The 16,100-nt window shown below is 40.6% G+C and overlaps 1 protein-coding gene across 1 annotated transcript in view; it reads right to left on the bottom strand.

Moving 5' to 3' along the window:
* Positions 1-16,100, bottom strand: part of MTUS1 (microtubule associated scaffold protein 1) — a 157,357-nt gene that overhangs the window by 127,034 nt on the left and 14,223 nt on the right. The window contains 1 exon segment of the mRNA XM_068532323.1: positions 12,572-12,635. The gene's annotated coding sequence lies outside the window, so the exon portion shown is untranslated.

Genomic DNA, 16,100 nt, shown 5'->3' with positions numbered 1-16,100 from the left:
CAATGAAATACAACCATATAAAACAATGCGTACAAAACAACTAGGAAAAATGTTTGTGTTTTATGATTACAATCATGAAAAATATATAGTAAAAGAACATGAGAAAATGAATACATTAGATGTGAAAGGGGATACAGTGCTATGGGCTACTGATGCTGGTTTAATATCCTGTCTGTGTTATTAATTAAAACCAGGAAGAAAAATCTAATAATTTCCCAAAACTAGAAGTAAACACAAATGTCCATCACTAGTGGATGAATAAAAACTTTGCAGTACATCCATGTAATGAAATAGCACTCAGCAATAAAAAGGTAAACCACTGATTCAAACAATAGAAAGAGGACTTCCCTGGTGGCGCAGTGGTTAAGAATCCGCCTGCCAATGCAGGGGACACGGGTTTGAACCCTGGTCTGGGAAGATCCCACATGCCATGGGGCAACTAAGCCCATGCACCACAACTACTGAGCATGCGCTCTAGAGCCTGCGAGCCACAACTACTGAAGCAACAAGAGAAGCCACTGCAATGAGAAGCCCGTGCACCTCAACAAAGAGCAGCCCTGGCTCGCCGCAACTAGAGAAAGCCCGAGCACAGCCACAAAGACCCAACGCAGCCAAAAATAAATTAATCAATTAATTTAAAAAATAACAAATAATAGAAAGGTATCTCAAACACATATGCTAAATGGAAAGATGCCAGACCCAAAAGGTATATAAATCCATTTATATACTATCTGGAAGGCAAAACCATGAGGACAGGACTGAGGTCAGTGTTTGCCTGAGAGTAAGGGGAAAGCACTGAAAGGGGTATAAGGAAACTTTGGGGGATAATGGAAATTTCTATTTTTTGTTAACTGTGGTTGGTGGTTATACAACTCTATGTTTATCCCAATTCAATGAACTATCCACTAAAAAAGGCAAAGTATGCTGTATATAAACTATACCCCAGTAAGTCTAACTTTAAAATAAAGAAGACACTGAGCTTGGAAACCAAAGCTATGGAGGCATCTCTAAGAGATCTGTTTTCTAAACGACATTCACTCGTCCAATTTGTCGGGTGCCTGCTGTACACCAAACATGCTACTAGGTGTTACTATAGGGTGAACAAAATAGACCAAAAAATAAATAACACAACTGTCCAAACAGAAATTGTAGTCAATGAAGAAAGGCAGGGGCATTCTGGTTGCTATTACAGGAGTGGGGGGTCTCTGAGCAAGTCACATGTGCAGCTGGGACCTGAAAAGTATTATAAGTAGCAGGTAAGGAGGCGAAGAACAGAAAGGTTTTAAATGTAGTGTTTTATAAGCAGTCAACAGCAACTCAACTGTTTAAGTATATCAAGTGTGGCTATATTTTAATGTGATGTGGAATGGGGTCTCTGAAGTAAGAGCCCAGACAAACCAAGGTCTTAAAACAGCACTAGGGGCAGTGGCCAGATATAAAGAAGTGTTTTTGGACCTCAGGGGCCCTCAAAGAGCATTACGGTTCCTCCATTGACTGTCAATATTTCAAAAATGATTAACAGAATGTATACATTTCTCTGAAATGAGGTTGCCTAAGGGTAACTAAATCTCACATTCTGGTGTTTTAAAGAAATCTGTTGTACTTGTTTTTACCTTTGGCTGAATTCTACCATGCTTTCCTCAGGCTTATCAAAGATTCTAAATGACAGTTACACACACACACACACACACACACTTACCAAAAGGTGAACAAAAGTGTTCTCTGTCTGGTAAACAAAACTCTTCACCCACCCTACAGGGTTCAAGTCCAAGACACCTCCTTCACATGGCTTCAGAGGCACTACTCTATCTTTATCCTCTGAAACTCATAGGCTGCTTCCTGGCAAACGCCTCTGCTGGATTTTTCTCTGACCAACCTTCCAATGCTGGGAGTAAGGTGGGGCTCAGCCGCTCTTCCTAACGCGTGGTTTTATTACAAATACATTCTGTTGGAATAACAACTCCCACGAACATATCTCTAGCCCTGATCTTTCCCTAAAGCTCCAGATTTTAATGCCCAACTGTCCAGTCAACACCTACATTTGCTTGTCTAATAGGTATCTCACACTTCCTGCATCTAAAAGAGAACTCTGGGCTTCTAGACACCCCCAGCTTCCTTCTTGCCCCAGTGTTCCTTATTCTCCCTGAAAGAGAATACCTGTACCACCAGGTACCCAAGTTGATCATGCCGAAAACCCAGTTGTCAGCCTTCATTCCTCTCTTTCCCTCTTACCCCAATAGCCACTCCTAAATAGGTGCTATCTTCAAAATACATCCCAAACGCAGCCATTTCTCAGCTTCACCATTACCCCAGGTCCAAGCCACTACTGTCTCTCTCCTGAAGAACTAACTGAGCAAATCATTAGCCTCCTGTCTCCTTACAATATATTCTCCACACAGCGACCAGAATGATCCTTCTGAATTTGTGAGCTCACGCAAATCCCCTCCCAAAGCCCTCTATGGTCTCTCATCACACTTTTGAGAAAAAAAAGACCCACTGATCTAGAACACCAATGAGCAACAGATTAGCCTTTGTGCTAAAGGTGACAAGAAATATCTTCAAAGGCAAGGGAGTCCTCGCTGCGGCCCCCAAACCAGATGATATTCCTTAAACTTAATAGTCAACTCTAAGATACAGTGGAAGAATCCTTGAAAATAAACGACCACCCATTCCTAAATCAATAGGTATGTGTTCGAGCAACAGTCAGCTCTACCCACCACCAGAGCCTCCCATCAAGCCTCTTAGATAGCCTCAACCACCAGAGGGCAGACAGCAGAAGCAAGAAAAACTACAATCCTGCAGCCTGTGGACCAAAACCCACAGTTACAGAAAGATAGAGAAGATGAAAAGGCAGAGGGCTATATATCAGATGAAGGAACAAGAAAAAACCCCAGAAAAACAACTAAATGAAGTGGAGATAGGCAACCTTCCAGAAAAAGAATTCAGAATAATGATAGTGAAGATGATCCAGGACCTCGGAATAAGAATGGAGGCAAAGATTGAGAAGATGCAAGAAATGATTAACAAAGACCTAGAAGAATTAAAGAACAAGCAAACAGAGATGAACAATACAATAACTGAAATGAAAACTACACTAGAAGGAATCAATAGCAGAATAATTGAGGCAGAAGAACGGATAAGTGACCTGGAAGACAGAATGGAGGAATTCACTGCTGTGGAACAGACTAAAGAAAAAAGAATGAAAAGAAATGAAGACAGCCTAAGAGACCTCTGGGACAACATTAAACGCAACAACATTCACATTATAGGGGTCCCAGAAGGAGAAGAGAGAGAGAAAGGGCCAGAGAAAATATTTGAAGAGATTATAGTCGAAAACTTCCCTAACATGGGAAAGGAAATAGCCACCCAAGTCCAGGAAGTGCAGAGAGTCCCATACAGGATAAACCCAAGGAGAAACACGCCAAGACACATAGTAATCAAAATGGCAAAAATTGGGGCTTCCCTGGTGGCGCAGTGGTTGAGAATCTGCCTGCCAATGCAGGGGACACGGGTTCGAGCCCCGGTCTGGGAAGATCCCATATGCCGCGGAGCAACTAGGCCCGTGAGCCACAATTACTGAGCCTGCGCGTCTGGAGCCTGTGCTCCGCAACAAGAGAGGCCGCGATAATGAGAGGCCTGCGCACCGCGATGAAGAGTGGCCCCCGCTTGCCGCAACTAGAGAAAGCCCTTGCACAGAAACGAAGACCCAACACACCCATAAAAATAATAAATAAATAAATTTTTTAAAAAAATGGCAAAAATTAAAGACAAAGAAAAATTATTGAAAGCAGCAAGGGAAAAACGACAAATAACATACAAGGGAACTCCCATAAGGTTAACAGCTGATTTCTCAGCAGAAATTCTACAAGTCGGAAGGGACTCGCATGACATATTTAAAGTGATGAAAGGGAAGAAACTACAACCAAGATTACTCTACCCGGCAAGGATCTCATTTAGATTCTATGGAGAAATCAAAAGCTTTACAGACAAGCAAAAGCTAAAAGAATTCAGCACCACCAAACCAGCTCTACAACAAATGCTAAAGGAACTTCTCTAAGTGGGAAACACAAGAGAAGAAAAGGACCTACAAAAACAAACCCAAAACAATTAAGAAAATGGTCATAGGAACATACATATCGATAATTACCTTAAACGTGAATGGATTAAATGCTCCAACCAAAAGACACAGGCTTGCTGAATGGATACAAAAACAAGACCCATATATATGCTGTCTACAAGAGACCCACTTTAGACCTAGGGACACATACAGACTGTAAGTGAGGGGATGGAAAAAGATATTCCATGCAAATGGAAATCAAAAGAAAGCTGGAGTAGCTATACTCATAGCAGATAAAATAGACTTTAAAGTAAAGAATGTTACAAGAGACAAAGAAGGACACTACATAATGATCAAGGGATCAATCCAAGAAGAAGATATAACAATTATAAATATATATGCACCCAACATAGGAGCACCTCAATACATAAGGCAACTGCTAACAGCCATAAAAGAGGAAATTGACAGTAACACAATAATAGTGGGGGACTTTAACACCTCACTTACACCAATGGACAGATCATCCAAAATGAAAATAAATAAGGAAACAGAAGCTTTAAATGACACAATAGACCAGATAGATTTCATTGATATTTATAGGACATTCCATCCAAAAACAGCAGATTACACGTTCTTCTCAAGTGCGCACGGAACATTCTCCAGGATAGATCACATCTTGGGTCACAAATCAAGCCTCAGTAAATTTAAGAAAATTGAAATCATATCAAGCATCTTTTCTGACCACAATGCTATGAGATTAGAAATGAATTACAGGGAAAAAAACGTAAAAAAGACAAACACATGGAGGCTAAACAATACGTTACTAAATAACCAAGAGATCACTGAAGAAATCAAAGAAGAAATCAAAAAATACCTAGAGACAAATGACAATGAAAACACGACAACCCAAAACCTATGGGATGCAGCAAAAGCAGTTCTAAGAGGGAAGTTTATAGCTATACAAGCCTACCTCAAGAAACAAGAAACATCTCAAATAAACAATCTAACCTTGCACCTAAAGGAACTAGAGAAAGAAGAACAAACAAAACCCAAAGTTAGCAGAAGGAAAGAAATCATAAAGATCAGAGCAGAAATAAATGAAATAGAAACAAAGAAAACAATAGCAAAGATCAATGAAACTAAAAGCTGGTTCTTTGAGAAGATAAACAAAATTGATAAGCCATTAGCCAGACTCATCAAGAAAAAGAGGGAGAGGACTCAAATCAATAAAATCAGAAATGAAAAAGGAGAAGTTACAACAGACACTGCAGAAATACAAAGCATCCTAAGAGACTACTACAAGCAACTTTATGCCAATAAAATGGACAACCTGGAAGAAATGGACAAATTCTTAGAAAGGTATAACCTTCCAAGACTGAACCAGGAAGAAACAGAAAATATGAACAGACCAATCACAAGTAATGAAATTGAAACTGTGATTAAAAATCTTCCAACAAACAAAAGTCCAGGACCAGATGGCTTCACAGGTGAATTCTATCAAACATTTAGAGAAGAGCTAACACCTATCCTTCTCAAACTCTTCCAAAAAATTGCAGAGGAAGGAACACTCCCAAACTCATTCTATGAGGCCACCATCACCCTGATACCAAAACCGGACAAAGACACTACAAAGAAAGAAAATTACAGACCAATATCACTGATGAATATAGATGCAAAAATCCTCAACAAAATACTAGCAAACAGAATCCAACAACACATTAAAAGGATCATACACCACGATCAAGTGGGATTTATCCCAGGGATGCAAGGATTCTTCAATATACGCAAATCAATCAATGTGATACACCATATTAACAAACTGAAGAAGAAAAACCATATGATCATCTCAATAGATGCAGAAAAAGCTTTTGACAAAATTCAACACCCATTTATGATAAAAACTCTCCAGAAAGTGGGCATAAAGGGAACCTACCTCAACGTAATAAAGGCCATATATGACAAACCCACAGCAAACATCATTCTCCATGGTGAAAAACTGAAAGCATTTCCTCTAAGATCAGGAACAAGACAAGGATGTCCACTCTCACCACTATTATTCAACATAGTTCTGGAAGTCTTAGCCACAGCAATCAGAGAAGAAAAAGAAATAAAAGGAATACAAATTGGAAAAGAAGAAGTAAAACTGTCACTGTTTGCGGATGACATGATACTATACATAGAGAATCCTAAAACTGCCACCAGAAAACTGCTAGAGCTAATTAATGAATATGGTAAAGTTGCAGGATACAAAATTAATGCACAGAAATCTCTTGCATTCCTATACACTAATGATGAAAAATCTGAAAGAGAAATTATGGAAACACTCCCATTTACCATTGCAACAAAAAGAATAAAATACCTAGGAATAAACCTACCTAGGGAGACAAAAGACCTGTATGCAGAAAACTATAAGACACTGATGAAAGAAATTAAAGATGATACCAACAGATGGAGAGATATACCATGTTCTTGGATTGGAAGAATCAACATTGTGAAAATGACTATACTACCCAAAGCAATCTACAGATTCAATGCAATCCCTATCAAATTACCAATGGCATTTTTTACGGAACTAGAACAAATCATCTTAAAATTTGTATGGAGATACAAAAGACCCCGAATAGCCAAAGCAGTCTTGAGGGAAAAAAACGGAGCTGGAGGAATCAGACTCCCTGACTTCAGACTATACTACAAAGCTACAGTAATCAAGACAATATGGTACTGGCACAAAAACAGAAACATAGATCAATGGAACAAGATAGAAAGCCCAGAGATAAACCCACGCACCTATGGTCAACTAATCTATGACAAAGGAGGCAAAGATATACAATGGAGAAAAGACAGTCTCTTCAATAAGTGGTGCTGGGAAAACTGGACAGCTACATGTAAAAGAATGAAATTAGAATACTCCCTAACACCATACACAAAAATAAACTCAAAATGGATTCAAGACCTAAATGTAAGACTGGACACTATAAAACTCTTAGAGGAAAACATAGGAAGAACACTCTTTGACATAAATCACAGCAAGATCTTTTTTGATCCACCTCCTAGAGTAATGGAAATAAAAACAAAAATAAACAAATGGGACCTAATGAAACTTCAAAGCTTTTGCACAGCAAAGGAAACCACAAACAAGACGAAAAGACAACCCTCAGAATGGGAGAAAATATTTGCAAACGAATCAATGGACAAAGGATTAATCTCCAAAATATATAAACAGCTCATTCAGCTCAATATTAAAGAAACAAACACCCCAATCCAAAAATGGGCAGAAGACCTAAATAGACATTTCTCCAAAGAAGACATACAGACGGCCACGAAGCACATGAAAAGATGCTCAACATCACTAATTATTAGAGAAATGCAAATCAAAACTACAATGAGGTATCACCTCACTCCTGTTAGAATGGGCATCATCAGAAAATCTACAAACAACAAATGCTGGAGAGGGTGTGGAGAAAAGGGAACCCTCTTGCACTGTTGGTGGGAATGTAAATTGATACAGCCACTATGGAGAACAATATGGAGGTTCCTTAAAAAACTAAAAATAGAATTACCATATGACCCAGCAATCCCACTCCTGGGCATATACCCAGAGAAAACCGTAATTCAAAAAGACACATGCACCCGAATGTTCATTGCAGCACTATTTACAATAGCCAGGTCATGGAAGCAACCTAAATGCCCACCGACAGACGAATGGATAAAGAAGATGTGGTACATATATACAATGGAATATTACTCAGCCATAAAAAGGAACGAAATTGAGTCATTTGTTGAGACGTGGATGGATCTAGAGACTGTCATACAGAGTGAAGTAAGTCAGAAAGAGAAAAACAAATATCGTATATTAACGCATGTATGTGGAACCTAGAAAAATGGTACAGATGAGCCAGTTTGCAGGGCAGAGGTTGAGACACAGATGTAGAGAACGGACATATGGACACCAAGGGGGGAAAACCGCAGTGGGGTGGGGATGGTGTTGTGCTGAATTGGGCAATTGGGATTGACATGTATACACTGATGTGTATAAAACTGATGCCTAATAAGAACCTGCAGTATAAAAAAACAAACAAACAAAACAACTAATACTAAACTTTCATTGGGTTATTTGTATGGAAATATGTTAATATAAATGTTTCAGACATTACATGAAATTTCTAAAAATCTTATATGTTCTGGTATAATGTTATAAGTCATAATCCTAGTTATTACCTTAAAATGTATATCTCAGAAATAACTAATTTTCTTGTCAACTGCATTATTATGAACTTTCATCAAATTTTTAACTGTGGTCATTTTTAAGTCTTTTGTCATTTACAGACAGTTCTGTGTGTACTCTGATGCTTTTGCAAATATGTTCCTATAAAAGGGTTTCATCTTTAAGAAATTCATGGAAAAGACTCTGACAAGTACAGGTTTCTGGTAACTGACTGTACTGCTGAACTGAATGAATAAGCATTTTCAGAACTCTAATGAAAAACTGATGAACTCATAAAAGTGCTAACAAAAGATCAAGATGAAAAAAAAATTTAATTACATGGGACTGAGTGAACTGATGAGGATGAGTATAATTTTTGTGACTTTCTGTCTGAATTAAAAAAAAAAAAAAATCCAAAAAAAAAAAAAAAAAAAAGAATCCGCCTGCCAATGCAGGGGACACGAGTTCGAGCCCTGGTCTGGGAAGATCCCACATGCCGCGGAGCAACTGGGCCCATGCGCCACAACTATTGAGTCTGCGCTCTAGAGCCCGCGAGGCACAACTACTGAGCCCACATGCCACAACTACTGAAGCCCGCCCACCTAGAGCCCGTGCTCCACAACAAGAGAAGGCACAGCAATGAGAAACACGCGCACTGCAACGAAGAGCAATCCCCACTCACCGCGACTAAAAGAAAGCCCGCGCACAGCAACAAAGACCCAACGCCGCCAAAAATAAATTAAGTTAAATTAAAAAAAAAAAATAGGTATGTGTTCAAACAGAATACTTTCCACCTCTTCGCCACTCAGACCTCCACAATTACCTGAAGGCTGGGAGGGAAAAGGGTGTTTTTGGCCTTCTGACCACTGATTAAGTTTCTAAAGTGATCTGGTTTCACCTTAAATAACAAAAAAAAAGTCTCTAAAATAAATATGAAGTTTTGAATATGTTATACCCAAACAAAAACAGCCACCTTTCTGAAAAGATTCTTTTGTGTCTCACTTTGAGACTGAAGTTTCTTCAAGCCCACGTCATAAAACGTGCACCATATGTATCCAAAAGAGTTATGAGTACGTGTGCTGAATAATCCTCCCAGAAAATTCAATTTAAAATGTATAGGTCTTTGTTTAAATGACCTGTTGTCTGCAAGTTTTCAAACAATGCTTCGCTTTGTGTTCCCAGGCAGTATAGGAAACAAGGCACGTTACTGTTTCCACTCCTCAAACATACTGTGACTAACATTAAATACAAAATATTTTCTTGCAAATTAGAAACATCTAGAAATACATCTCACCAAGCCCAGCCTCATAAAAAGAATAACCTCCAATATTTACTTTTATTTTTTCTGGGGTTTTTAAAAAGTCAATCACTAAAACTGTTACCTCCCCTGACACAAGCCAGGAAGAAAACACTCCTCTCCCCTACACTTTTCACACTTGTCTTCAGACACACAGCCTCCCCACTTGACTGCCTCCTTTCCGGGTCATCTTCTGGCAGCAGGAAGGCAGCAGTGGCTCTGTGCCATCAGGCCCTCCTCCTAAACTGTGACTATTTTTAGGCCAGCAGCCCCTCTCTGATTCTGAACTTGGCCCTAGATCATCATGTCCTTAGAGAGAAACTCTTCAGAAGCCACGCAAGTCTCAGTAGGATTAGCTACACTCCTCTGCTAACACAGCAAGAATCTCTTAAGGGCTGCAAAGGCAAATGTCCTCCAAGGATAGCACGGTCATGACCTTTATAGCCCAACCCCCCCCCCCCACACACACACACACTGCCCTCAGTTGGCCTGACCAAGGCTGTGCTTCCATTCCAAACATGCAACCCATAGTGCCCATGATTTCATCAGGGTTAAAAAAAAAAAAAAAAGGCTGAAAGATTTCCTACTCTTGTGAGAATTTTAACCCATGTGCCAGGAAATTTTAAACAACTCAGTGATGAGTTTTTTTTCCCTGAAGTATCATGTCCAGCAGCAACCTTGAGATTTCAGATTTGTGTAACAGCCTTGGGAAGAGATAGGTATTGATAAAATTATTCAAAGAAAATTTTAGTCACCTTCCAAAAAAAGAATAGCACACCAAGACGCCATAATAAGTTAAATATCCCCTTGCGCTGTTTATAAAAATAACCATATACTATAACTTCTGCAATTGGAACAGGCCTACCAGAAACACTAAATATATCTGATGTTAAAAGTTTGCACCATCTATTGCTACACCTCTATAAAAGACAGCTACAGTAACATGAATGTCAAGTTAAATGTTTGCTTTTTCCATCTCACTGCTAAAATGAAGCATAAGAACCTCAAATTAGGTTTGAATGTTTTAACAACTGAAATTTCAAGGGAGAACATACAAAAAAAATAGGGAAAAATACATTTATGTATTTCACCTTGTACCTCTCCTTCAAGGACATCATGCCATATCAAAATTTATCTCTTTCATTCACCCCCAACTTGGATGTTACAAAGAATTGTACATGTTTTCTGAACCCACAAGTTTACAGTGTCAAATATTTGCTCTCCAGACTTCTACTGACAACATTAAATGGAGACCTCATGAAAACGTTAAGAACAACACATAGGCTCTAGTATTTGAGAAGAAGACAGGTAGGCTTGACCCAGAGCCGCAGATCCAAGGACTAAAGAAGTTTCACTCACTGGTCCTGGCTGTGGCATTTAGCATCTTATTGGGGGTCTCCGGCCCTGAAGGTGAGTATCCCTCTGTCAGGTATCCTCCCCTCCATGTACTCCGGAGTTCCAGGACAGCTAAATATAGAAATGTGCCAGGAGAACAAAGGAATACAACATGGACCTCAGGAAGTGAGAAACACAGCCACATCTCCTCCTTTACCCTCATAAGCAGGACAAAAGGTCATTGCTCCAAAATTGGCTACTTTTTGCATTTCTCAAATAGGGGTGTAGGAAGAATAAGCCTATGGGATCTTAGACTCTGTCCTCCAGAGACTTGGAGGCATGGACAGTGAAATTAAAAAAAAAAAAGACTTTGAATATGCAGATTGTTGTGCTATAGAAGAACTTGGAAATTCACAAGCTGGACTCTGTTTACCTTTATATTTCTTTTTTATTTTTTTTAATTAATTAATTAATTTATTTATGGCTGTGTTGCATCTTCGTTTCTGTGCGAGGGCTTTCTCTAGTTGCGGCAAGCGGGGGCCACTCTTCATTGCGGTGCGCGGGCCTCTCACTATCGCGGCCTCTCTTGTTGCGGAGCACAGGCTCCAGACGCGCAGGCTCAGTAGTTGTGCCTCACGGGCCTAGTTGCTCTGCGGCATGTGGGATCTTCCCAGACCAGGGCTCGAACCCATGTCCCCTGCATTGGCAGGCAGATTCTCAACCACTGCACTACCAGGAAAGCCCTGGCTTTATATTTCTAAAGTGAACGTGTTTAATGCCAAGTTTTTAGCTCCGTGAAAATGGTCCAAATCTGGCTCCCAATCGAATGACAGCCTGACTGTGACAGCCTTTAAAATCATTGGTACATGAAAGTCAATTGAGACAGAAACCTCTAAATAATTACTCTCAGCAATAAATTCTCAGCAGAAATAATTCAATAATAAGACTCCAGCCTCAACGCCAACCTGCAGCACAGTTGTGGTCAACAAATTCCAAACTGACTGAGGCCAGGACCACTGCTTCCCTTTACACAGACCTGTGGCCCTGATGGCAAAGGCAGGCCGGCTTGGAGTTTAAAAGCAGAGATGGATGCAATGAAGATTTGTACTTAAAAACAGGAGAGGACTGTTTCACAAAATAATTTGTGAAATTCAATAGCCTAGTTTTTTTTTTTTAAGTGAAGAATTCCAGTATCCACTCATGCCTTTCTCCACATGGCTGTAACCCCTGTACAAAATATTTTAATCAGAATATATAAAATAACACCATTCTTTTAGGATACTAACTTCCTAGCTTAGCTGTTATAAGCAAGAGGGCAGTGTGGTTTAACTTAATCCACATTTACAGTTGAGAATAACTCTGTTCCCCACCAACATATAAATGTAAGATGTTTTAGTTAGCCATCTAAGCCTTACCAACTTCCTTAGAACTATTCTCCTAATTCTAGAGACTTTCAAGGCATGAAATAATCCATATGTGATTTTTATTATATTCAAAGCTTCCAATTAGCTACAAAAAACAAAAAACAAAAAACCCATACAAGAGCACTAGAACAGTCCCAAGAAGCTAAGTGAGGGTCAGTTACTTCACACACCACCCTGCCTGTTTCCTCATCCCTGCAATAAAGTGCCCTTTTACTAAAAGAGCTGTCATTCATTCAACAAAATTCATTACTCACCTACCATGTGCCAGCAGCTCTGCTAGGGACACAATGGTGAAGACAGTCCCTGTTTTCAAAGAGCCTGTAGTTCAGTTAAGACAAGAAAGTACAAATAAATAATTACAAAAACTGCAAAAGTAGAAGCGACAGGGACTTCCCTAGTGGCGCAATGGTTAAGACTCACGCTCCCAATGCAGGGGGCTCAGGTTCGATCCCTGGTCAGAGAACTAGATCCCACATGCATGCCACAACTAAGAGTTGCGTACCACAACTAAGGAGCCCGCGTGCCGCAACTAAGGAGCCCTCAAGCCACAATTAAAACCCGGCGCAACCAAAAAAAATATTAATTAATTAAATAAATATTTTAAAAAAAAAAAAGTAGAAGTGGCACAGCCTAAGGGAACCCAGGGGATGGACTCCACTGTTGCAGGTCTGGAGGGCGTGATTAAGCATGGCTCCCTGGAGAAGATGACGCTCGGGCTGAAGACGAGCAACAGGCCAATGAGTGCTTCTCAGCCTTTCGGATTTTATAGACAGGTAAAATTTCCCCTCCAAAAATCTAGAGAGACAACTTGGGCAAGCCAGCTTTTAATTTTGTCACTAAAGATACTTCAGACAAAATAACTTTTTACTACTACCAACACATTATAAAAGGGCATTTTAACACAGAAATGAAGGGAGTACATAATTGCAGAGTAAAGAACATTCTTTCAGTTTAGATTATATAAATTAGCTTGATGAAAATCTTAGTACATTGCATTTTTTTTCCACTTCAGTATATCACGGTAGACATTTCGTCACCAAGCACACCTGGTTCATAAACTCTCGCAAGGAACCTCTGAGTCAGGTGAAAAGGGCAGTGAGGAAGAGGAGGGCGGGCAGGGTAGCGAGGATGCCGGCTGGGCTACAGGGAGCTACTTCCCACTCTCCAGGAAGGTCGAAGAGGGGGGCCAGAAAGACCCACACAAAAGGAAGTGCTGAGACGCCAATGGATCAGAAAGGCCCTGGACCCCTCACGGAAGGGTCAGCGTATGCTCTACCCCTCCACTGGAAGCCAAGACAGAGGCCAAGAAGCCAGCACACAAAAAAGCCCCATGGGGGTTTCCCTAGTGGCGCAGTGGTTGGGAATCCACCTGCTAATGCAGGGGACATGGGTTCGAGCCCTGGTCGGGAGGATCCCACGTGCCGCGGATCAGCTGGGCCCGTGCGCCACAACTGCTGAGCCTGAGCTCTAGATCCCGTGAGCCACAACTATTGAGCCCGCGAGCCACAACTACTGAGCCCACGAGCCTCAACTACTGGGGCCCTTGTGCCTGGAGCCCGTGCTCCGCGACAAGAGAAGCCACCGCAGTGAGAAGCCCGCGCACCGCAACGAAGAGTAGCCCGCGCTCGCCACAGCTGGAGAAAGGCCACGCGCAGCAACAAAGACCCAATGCAGCCATAAATAAATAAATAAATTTATTTAAAAAAGAAAAAAAAATTAAAAAGCCCCATGGGATACACATGGACAGAGGCTTCTAAAGACCAACCCTGAGGAGCTGCCTCTGCAGAGGCCAACAGCTTGAAAGGCAGCACCTGGACCAGACAACCCTCAGCCGTTGCTGTGATGTTATGATGCTATAACGCTCCTCCAGGACTGAGAACCATCCCAGGAGTGGGTGCGCTGGGTGGGGGGGAAACAATCCTTAGGAGAACAGCCTTGAAGAGGATGTTTGCACGGACCAAATTTAAGTCCTGAAGTTAAGGGCTATGTTTAATCACTGGCATTTAAACACAGGATGGGAATGGCTCATCTTCAGGAATACGGAAGCACGCACCAGAGAATCTGTTCAGGCCAGAACACATCCTGCAGTTCTTCGGATTACTTAGGGATTCACCCACCTCAAACCAACGCATACTGTTTTGTACCAAGGGTATACTTTTCAGAAAGAAAATCAAAATAGAATTCTCTTTAAAGACACTTTCCAAATAAAATGGCAAGTATTGTGGAGTGAGGCTGACCTAATAGCTGAAAAACTGTCTGAGGCTTTTGAATGTCAGAAAGACCTGAGACAGAAAACGCTGTGTAAACACAGTATTCATGGCACCGAGAAACCGACAAGTGGGAACTGCCTCTCCCTGACACACCGTCAAGTCCTACTTGTCTGCCCACAGTCAGCCAGTGTGTGAGGCCAGGACGGGGGAGCAGGCAGCTACCTCTTCCACGGGTAACGACAACGACAGAGGCGTGTAGCACTTGAAAGTCCTCAAAGTGTTCTCACAGTCACCCTCTCAGCTGATAGCCCAGTGGGACAGACAGGTCCCATGACAGTCACCTCCTTCCCATCCCTCCACCCCTTCTGGATGCTAAACCTGATGTTTCCAGACAGTTAGTACCTTGCCCAAGAGACACAGTTAATAAATAGCAATGGATATTAAACTCAGTTCAAATGTGTACTCTTGATCTCTTTCCGAACTCGCCTTTTCACAGAAATAAAATCAACTAACATTTGGTAGCGCTATACAGCTACAGACCCATAGCTGCCTAGACACGGAGGGCAGGCATCACTCACGGAGAGTTCCCACATTTACTCGGTAACTGGGTTACCCACCTTGATCAAGCCAAAAATAATCTTGGCCTCATTTTCCTCATCTGTAAAAACTGATATGACAGTAACATTCCATCCCATAGGATTAAGAGTTACATGAAAGTTTTGGAAACTTTCTAACTCACACACAATTGTTATTTGCTACTGTTATAATGGCAACAACCTTGTAAAGCAAGCGTTATTATAATCCTCACTTTACTGATGACCGAAGCTTAGCAACTTGTTCGCATGGTTGAAAGCACTTTCTGGGAGTGATGGACACGTTCTATACCTCGATTACTGTGTTGGTTCCACACGTGCATATTTGTCAAAACTCATAATTGTGCACTTAAGCTAAGCATATTTCAGGTTACTTAATTTTACTTCAATTAAAAATTTTTTTTTCCACAGATCACATGGCTAATAAACAGCACTATGTATTCCAGAACACATCCATTAATTCAGGTTGGAACATAAAGATGTTTTTCCTGGTTCTTGTTCTACAATCCACTTTCCAACTAATCCTTCCTACTCAACTGAAAACCTGAATGCTGACTACGCCCACTACCATTTTTGTCTGATCTCATGGACATCAAACCTGCTCTACTTATGCAGCTACATGTAAAAAAAAAAAAAAAAAAAAAATGAAATTAGAACATTCTTTAACACCATACACAAAAATGAACTCAAAATGGATTAAAGACCTAAATGTAAGACTGGACACTATAAAACTCTTAGAGGAAAACATAGGCAGAACACTCTCTGACATAAATTGCAGCAAGATCTTTTTTGATCCACTTCCTAGAGTAATGGAAATAAAAACAAAAATAAGCAAATGGGGCCTAATTAAACTCAAAAGCTTTTGCACAGCAAAGGAAACCATAAACAAAATGAAAAGACAACCCACAGAACGGAAGAAAATATTTGCAAACGATGAGACCGACAAGGGATTAGTCTCCAAATCTACAAACATCTCATGC

This window comes from Eschrichtius robustus, chromosome 21 (genome assembly GCF_028021215.1).
Source record: "Eschrichtius robustus isolate mEscRob2 chromosome 21, mEscRob2.pri, whole genome shotgun sequence".
NCBI classification, from domain to species: domain Eukaryota; kingdom Metazoa; phylum Chordata; class Mammalia; order Artiodactyla; family Eschrichtiidae; genus Eschrichtius; species Eschrichtius robustus.
This window is presented reverse-complemented; position numbering and strand designations above follow the sequence as displayed.